Genomic DNA, 7838 nt, shown 5'->3' with positions numbered 1-7838 from the left:
GAGAGATTTCATTATCATATAGTCTGTTTAATTTCCGTTTCTCATAATAATTTAACAGTAAATATGTATAAATAACTACATATTTGAAATGAGTGTAATGAAGAATATTTTTGCTACTGAAGCATTAAAGAATATACTAGCAGATATAAACAAAAGCATCTAATAGGGCTGAGATGAAAATGTTGATTTACTATACACTTTACACTAACACATTCTTTTTTGAAGTGAAACTTTTTTAGGCGCATGAAAAATGAATGTAAAAGAGAGAACGTGTGACGCGTCAGTACTTGGATGGGTGACCGCCAAATACCACGTTGAATACACCGGTTCTTGTCCGATTACCGAAGTTAAGCAACGTCGGGCGCGATCAGTACTTGGATGGGTGACCGCCTGGGAAAAACGCGTGACGACTTTTTTTTAGTTAGTTTTTTCAATTAGTTTGCCAAAGAAGTTTCACTTCTGACATGTGTACATTGTACGCACACAATTTTTATTTCACTATTAAGCCTTTGAAAAAGGCAGTTGAACTCTGATGTTTTTCTAGTGAAATCAATTCCTTACTTTACAATACTACATTTTTATACTACGGTTAGATTAAGAATAAATAAACGGATTATATTTTATTGTAATTCAGTTATCATTAGTTAGTTATAAATACACGCCTGGTAATTATTTATTTGAGTTGTTGAATCCCACGACACAGGCATTGCCTAGTGTGGGATTCACTGTTCCTTTCATGTAATGTGTATCTTTACAGTTAAATAAACTATTTTTGATTTTGATTTTTTTATTTTGATTTGGATGAGTTGCTATGTTTATACTCATACGTATTTAGGGTAAGGAGTAATGGCTAGTACCTATTTGTCAAAATATTAACCTATCGTATGACTAATGACACGAAATAGTTCTAACGTAAGTACCTAGGATAAGGCTTTTTGGATAAAAATGTGAAGAAATAAAGAAAATAATTCAATTGTACCGTCATTTTTGTTACATTTTTGGTAAAATTTAATATCCGTCACATGTGACACTCCTATGATTCGCAACATCTTCGATATTAACCAATATCGGTTATATTTGGCTGAATCCTATGTCAACAGGCTTTTTTATACATTTCATGTTGACACGTGTATTTATTTTGAAGACGAAAAGAATCCTGAAAATATTACGCGTTTCGCGTACTGAGGCGAAGCCATAAAAATTTTGATCCATTCAGATTAACTTACGAAATTCATAAGAGATTTTTTTTCAATTTAACATATTTCGCATTCAGATTTACCCGAAGTAATTCTTCATAAAAAGTTAATAAAAAGAATGTTACTTTTTATCTCTGAATTGTTAACGATTTTCTGAATAATAAATAAAGTAAGATAGACTATTTTCTTAAAAGAAAATTCAGTGCTTATGAAGACCCTAGGGATAAATAAGCATACCTACATGTTGACACAATGTAATTTTCAATGCAACAATTGTTACAGATTTACTTATTAATAAATTGTAAAGCATTAGCCGTTCATCTAAATAAATATTAACTAAATGTTAATAATTTGAACATAATAGCAACATTAGTATTTGGATTCTGTTGTACTTAAATGACAAAAACTCGGATCGTTATTTCCTTTCGGGATTATTGGACTAAGAAGTTTTAAAATTGTCTGTGTATGTTATATAGGTATGTATACAATTAACAGAATTATATTTCAAGATAATTTATGTTTATAAAAAAGACACAGAACGCCATCTAGTTGCAAGTAATGTAACTATTTTGTATCCTAATCAATCATAACGAAGTTTCTTATTTACAAAAATATATTTGTCTAATTTCAGAAAATTTCTCTGAGAGGAAATCAAACACACAATCATCAGCATTAATAAAACTTTTTATAATTAATACGTGAAACGACCGTCAACGGCCTGAATACTTGTTCAGAGACGTAAGAATAAATTATTTTTGTGCTGTATATAAATTGTCGTTAGATGGCGCTGTTTTTGACTATAGTTTCAATTCATCGAGTTAGCTACTTATTTAAAAGACAATTAAGAATACAATATTGAAATCAGTTTTCGAAGTTTAGGGAAAAACAATTAGCATTATAGTGAAATACTATTTCTAATAAAACAAATAGGTAAAAATTTAGTATTTTAACCGACTTACAAAAAAGGAGGAGGTTCTCAATTCGACTGTATTTTTTTATGTATGTTATCTCAGAACATTTTACTGGGTGGATCGATTTCGATGATTCTTTTTTTAATCGAAAGGTGGCACGTGTCATATGGTCTCATTTGATTTATTTGACATCTAACAAGTATTTTTTGAATTAAATCTAATAATGCGTATTTACTTGACTATTTTTTTATCGAACTTCGTTATATTATATCGCATAACTTTTCACTGGGTCATTCCAATTTTAATGATTCTTGTTTTAATTGAAAGCTGGTGCTTGTATTGTACTTCCATTTAAATTTGATCGAGATATAATGAGTACTTTTCGAGTAATCTTTGATGACGCGTATTTTGTGACGGTGCGTACACGTCGTTGTCGTGACGCCATCTATTTATTTATTTATTTATTTATTTATTCAGGATCACCAGTAATTGTTAACACTAATTACACAATAACGACGAGCAAACACAATTATCAGTAGCCAGTAGCCACTGAATCGTAAAGTCCCGTAGGAGGTGTTTTCGAAGTTAGTACACGACACCTTAATGTCTAAATACATAATAACACATTTACGCCTGACATTTTCTTTGGTAAACAAATGTTCTTACGCTATAATATTAAGAACGTATAATAGATTTCTTTTATACCTCGGAAACTTTGTTAAATGTTTTTGCTGATAAACGAGTTCAAAACTTGAAACAATATTATATTATTACTTTCCTCTCCCGTAACCAAATTGTACTATATTAATTGCTCTTTGTTCTAACATTTCATTGTCTACGAAAACAAATAACTATAAGTAAATACAGTACTGTATCTATACAAACATAGTAGGTACACAATAATTTACATTATTGAATATTTTATTATGTGGTCTCAATTAATTATACAAAATTGATTAATTGTGTATTAATTTTGATACTGAAATATCAAATATATCAAATATTATCAGCATTCAAATAATCTATAACGTTAAATAGGTAGACTTCAGATTAAAGTTATGTTTATTGAGAAGTTTATTTATTTACTTAACAATCTGCAGATTACTATGTGCACCTACTTAAGATATATAATCTTATCTTATGTGTGTTTATAGTCTATTAATATTAAATAATCTATTATATAATAATAATAATATTAATAATAAATAAATATCTACACAATACACACACGGTTCTATTCCTAAACTAAGCAACTTAATGCTTGTGTTTTAAGTAACAGGCGACTGGTATATAGCTAAATATAGATAGATAGATAGATAGATACTCTTTATTGTACACAACAACAATCAACACAATAACATATTACAAAAAAAAAAACAGTGTACAAAGGCGGTCTTATCGCTAGAGTAGCGATCTCTTCCAGACAACCTTTGGGCATATAGGACACAGCGTAGTGAAAAGCGGTAGAGAAGTATACACAGATATATATTTTTTCGATAAACATACATATAAATAATACGTATATGAATATATAAATAAATAATTATATTACACCCAGACTCGGGGTGGGCATCGAACCCACAACCCGCGGAGCAGAAAGCAGGGTCACTACAAACTGCTCCAACGGGCTATCTATATACTTATTTTTTTTTCTATATTTGTTTAGTTTTTTATTATTTTACATAAAAAAGAATCAACTACGGACTATATTTCTGTGGTCTGTGACTTAGCGTAATACAATGAATTCCAATGTCTTTAAGGAGCTCGCAATGAATCGAACACTGTATCGAATATGAAATAATAATTAAGAAGACTTTTAAGGATACAACTACAAAGAAAGGGAAAGCGAATGATGCATATTTATTATACTTAACAAATGTTATAAATAGTAGTATCCGACTTTTCGGCGTAGTTTGTTATTTTAATACGAACATAAGTTGTGTTTGCTCGCAAACGGATAGACTTCAATTAGTAGTAGTTACTTAGTTATATAGGAGCATAGAGAAACAATTAGGTATATTAATAATTTACAACTCCTATTCAACAAGGTGTTCTTCATAATATCACTTGACAAAGGCTCCTAATGGGACTACGAAAGTGCAGATTTTATCAAAGGATTAATGGATATATGGGCTTTGTACATTCTATTGTCTCTTTTTGTATTAATGCATTTAAATATGTTTTGTAAGTTTTGTTTACGATTATATATATATTTTTTCTACCTAGTGTGTCTAGTTCGTATTTTATTATCAAGTGTATTGTTACGATAAAGTAGTGTTTCTACTTTATTTCTCCATAAAAATCTTGTGTAACTTTCTTTCTTACTAACATATTAATACAATTTTATAATTGTTACTAACATATTAATACAATTTTATAATTGTTACTAATATCGACTTGCTTGCCTCGCACTACCTCTATACTCCACATCGGATAATACTCATAAACTATATACTTAACTATCACAGAGATATCCAACACCCGTATACATATTATGGTGGGTGCAGTGCTCTGTAGTGACGTTCACAGAAATATATATGTACTTATACAAACAGAATACACATATACCGTAGTCAAAGTCGGTTATTTATTACAAATCGTTTGTCGATACACTTAAATAACTGAATAGATAGGTAATAATCAAAAATAGCAAAAAACAATAGTGGGTACTATAAAGAATTTTCATTCAACGAAACAATTTATCGAAAGCACAATTTAAAGTGACAATAGCTGTTTCGAGTTATAAAGATCACACGTACGTCTCCTAAATCGTTGTTGGATACCGCCATTGTTCCCATTAATGAATATTCGATGCGCGCGCGCAACTTGTGTTAAATATTTTCGATAGAAAGTCTGTTTTGTGTTGTTTAGGCTGTACACGTCCTACGGGGATAGTGAACGTAAGATTCACATTTGTAGGTGGTCGTAAAATATTTGCTTTTTCTTTGCTTGAACATCGTGAAAATATTACACACATAAGCCTATCGCAGTCCACTGCTGGACTTAGGCCCTCCACAAGTTCGCGTCAAAGTTCCAAGATGGTAATGGAACTTTGTTATCCCTTAGTCGCCTCTTACGACACCCATGGGAAAGGAGGGGGTGACTATATTTTTTGCTGCCGTAACCACACAGCCTTGTGTACAACGTGAAAATATTATTACTAATTAATTCGTTTAAGCTACGAACAAGGTCATCTGTTCCTAAGGTAACACAACTTAGTGCCTGTGATTTTTTGGTAACCATCTGATATACATAAATATATATTATAATTAGCGAAAATTGACCCCTCAAACCTAGAGCAGAAAGTAGGGTCACCGGCACCTTTAGACCAGTCTACTCACGCTCGAGACTTATTAAACAAGTTCTTTTTACACGATCGTAAAAATTAATTAAGCGTCTCCTTTATGACGGATACGTACTTAACGTTTTTTACCGACCATCAATAACGCTCTGTACTTCTGGTGTCATAAATTTACAACCCAAGAATGCCTGCGAACATTTTATAGCTTAACTTTATGAATACCGCAATCAAACTAATCTTACGATATTTTTACCATTGTACTCCGATTGAAGTTATTATTCTCACGTTCTAGAAAATATCTATTGTCAATATTTAATGCATGACTTTTTGCATTTCATTCACGACACAAGATCAATTTCTCAATGTTCTTAGAGTTACTGTTGAACGTATTAGGGAATGCGTTACAAGGGCAATTAATACTTAATGCGAATTTATCATAACTTTGAAATGCAATACAAATATTACCCAATTACATATATAATGTTTTAAACACTCTTCTTCATTCTACCTAACATTGGCGAAATCATATGTGCTATATTGACACTTCTTTTTAATGATTATCGACAAGACCAAATTGTTTCACGAAAGCGCGACAACCGTATTGTTTAAAAATTAGCAATTCGTCACAAACCAGGAATAATAAATAGTTACTTGGAAAAATACTAACCTAAATTATTCGATCAATTTACGTATATGGTTATTGCGCCTTGGCCATTTATTTACGTAAATATAGAATTGTGTGTCGTTAAATAAATATTTGTGTTATCAAGTGAAATGACATAAAGCTAAACTAGTATGTAATTGGTAGAATAAATTAATGTAATGAAATTATTACCATATCTATGATAGTGTAAATAATTATGATTAATGATTATGATGATGATTATTGTTCGATTATTCGTTTGCTTACAAATGAAACTATTAATTCATAATAAAAAAATCTTTCAAAATGTACGATAGTAAATTACTGACAAAATTTTTAAAGATGATTTAAATTTTCATTTTGATTTTAAATCCAAGAAATTCATACAATGTCCATGAGCGGCTAGATTGGTGACATTCGTGGTATTGACCCTGCTGTGGTGTACTATTTATCATGTAAGATAAAGCATTCAACCAAAAGAACCGCACCGTTCTATTGTCTTCTCGGATTTGCCTGATGCGACTCTTCATCTCAATGGCCAGAGGGTGGGTTACCGAAGGACTCCTTAGTAGATCAAGTGACGATCTAGAGTCGCTCAAGATGTTAATAGAGCTTTTTTTCGATTTCCTCGCCATGTCCACGGCTCGGAAGAGTGCGTACATCTCCGATTGGAAAACGGTGTTATGCGGTTCAAGCCGGAACGTGGAGTATCTTACTTCCTTGCCTTGATCCCACCACGTTAGGGCTGCTCCTACTTTGCCCTCTATTTTGCTACCGTCGGTGTAGATGTATGAGTCGACGATGTGGTGTTTTTCGAGGTCTTCAGGGTTCAGACTCTCCAAGCGCTCATACTCAGTTGGCATGAGTAGAGATGGATGGGGGTTTTGCATCGGACCCACCTTGCGCTCCAGCTCTCTGCCCGGTGGCAGAAGGTCCTCGCAGTGGCCTTTCTTAATTTTAAACAGCATGGCCGCTTCTCGGATCCGAAGGTCGAGTGGGAGCAGGCCTGAGAGGACGAGTGCCGATGTCAGAGACACCGTTCTGTACGCTTTGCATATTTTCTGTGCGAAGCCTCTTTGCAGTGAGTCTAGTTGCTTCCTTACAGACAACTTCTCTGCTGCTGAGGACCACGCGCTTGCCGCATACAGGACGATGGGCTCTATCACCGCCACGTATATGGTTCGGACTATTTCTCCGTTTAGACCCCAAGACACCTTCGCCGCGCGCGCTAACTGTTTATAAATGTTAGCCGCTTTCTTGCATACGGCGGCCACATGCGCATTGAATGTGAGCTTTGAGTCCAAAATGAGCCCCAGCAGTTTTATTTCTTCTACAAGCCTCAACTGAGTGCCGGACATGTGGACTATGGGGGTATCGTATTTTAGCTTCTTGGTCATTGATTTGATTGATTGATTTTTAAATATCTTTATTAAATCATACAAGTACACAAAATGTTTACAAAAGCATCACTTATTGTTAACATCATATTTATTAATACATTTTTAGGCTAACTCACCTTTACAAACATATACGTTGAACCACAAAAAGTAATTATAACATATTTACACAAAAAACACTTCACATGTATGAGTAGTACAATTAGTACCTAATTTTAGGTATGTGCCGTTTGTAAAACGTTGCACATTTTTAAAATTTACACTTAATACTTATTACACTTAGAAAATGAGTGTAAAAATAAAAAATAAAGAATAGATTTACAAAAATATATGTACTTATTAGTTTACAATTTTATAATAGAAATAAAAATAAATCAATGTGGGTATGTA

General features: G+C 32.5%; 1 pseudogene; it reads left to right on the top strand.

Moving 5' to 3' along the window:
• The first annotated feature begins 306 nt into the window (after positions 1-306).
• On the top strand, positions 307-405 carry LOC123660744 (annotated as a pseudogene).
• The last annotated feature ends 7433 nt before the right edge of the window (positions 406-7838 follow it).

This window comes from Melitaea cinxia, chromosome 15, assembly GCF_905220565.1.
Source record: "Melitaea cinxia chromosome 15, ilMelCinx1.1, whole genome shotgun sequence".
NCBI classification, from domain to species: Eukaryota; Metazoa; Arthropoda; class Insecta; order Lepidoptera; family Nymphalidae; genus Melitaea; species Melitaea cinxia.
Note: the sequence above shows the minus strand (reverse complement) of the source record. Positions and strands in the feature narration are given on the sequence as shown.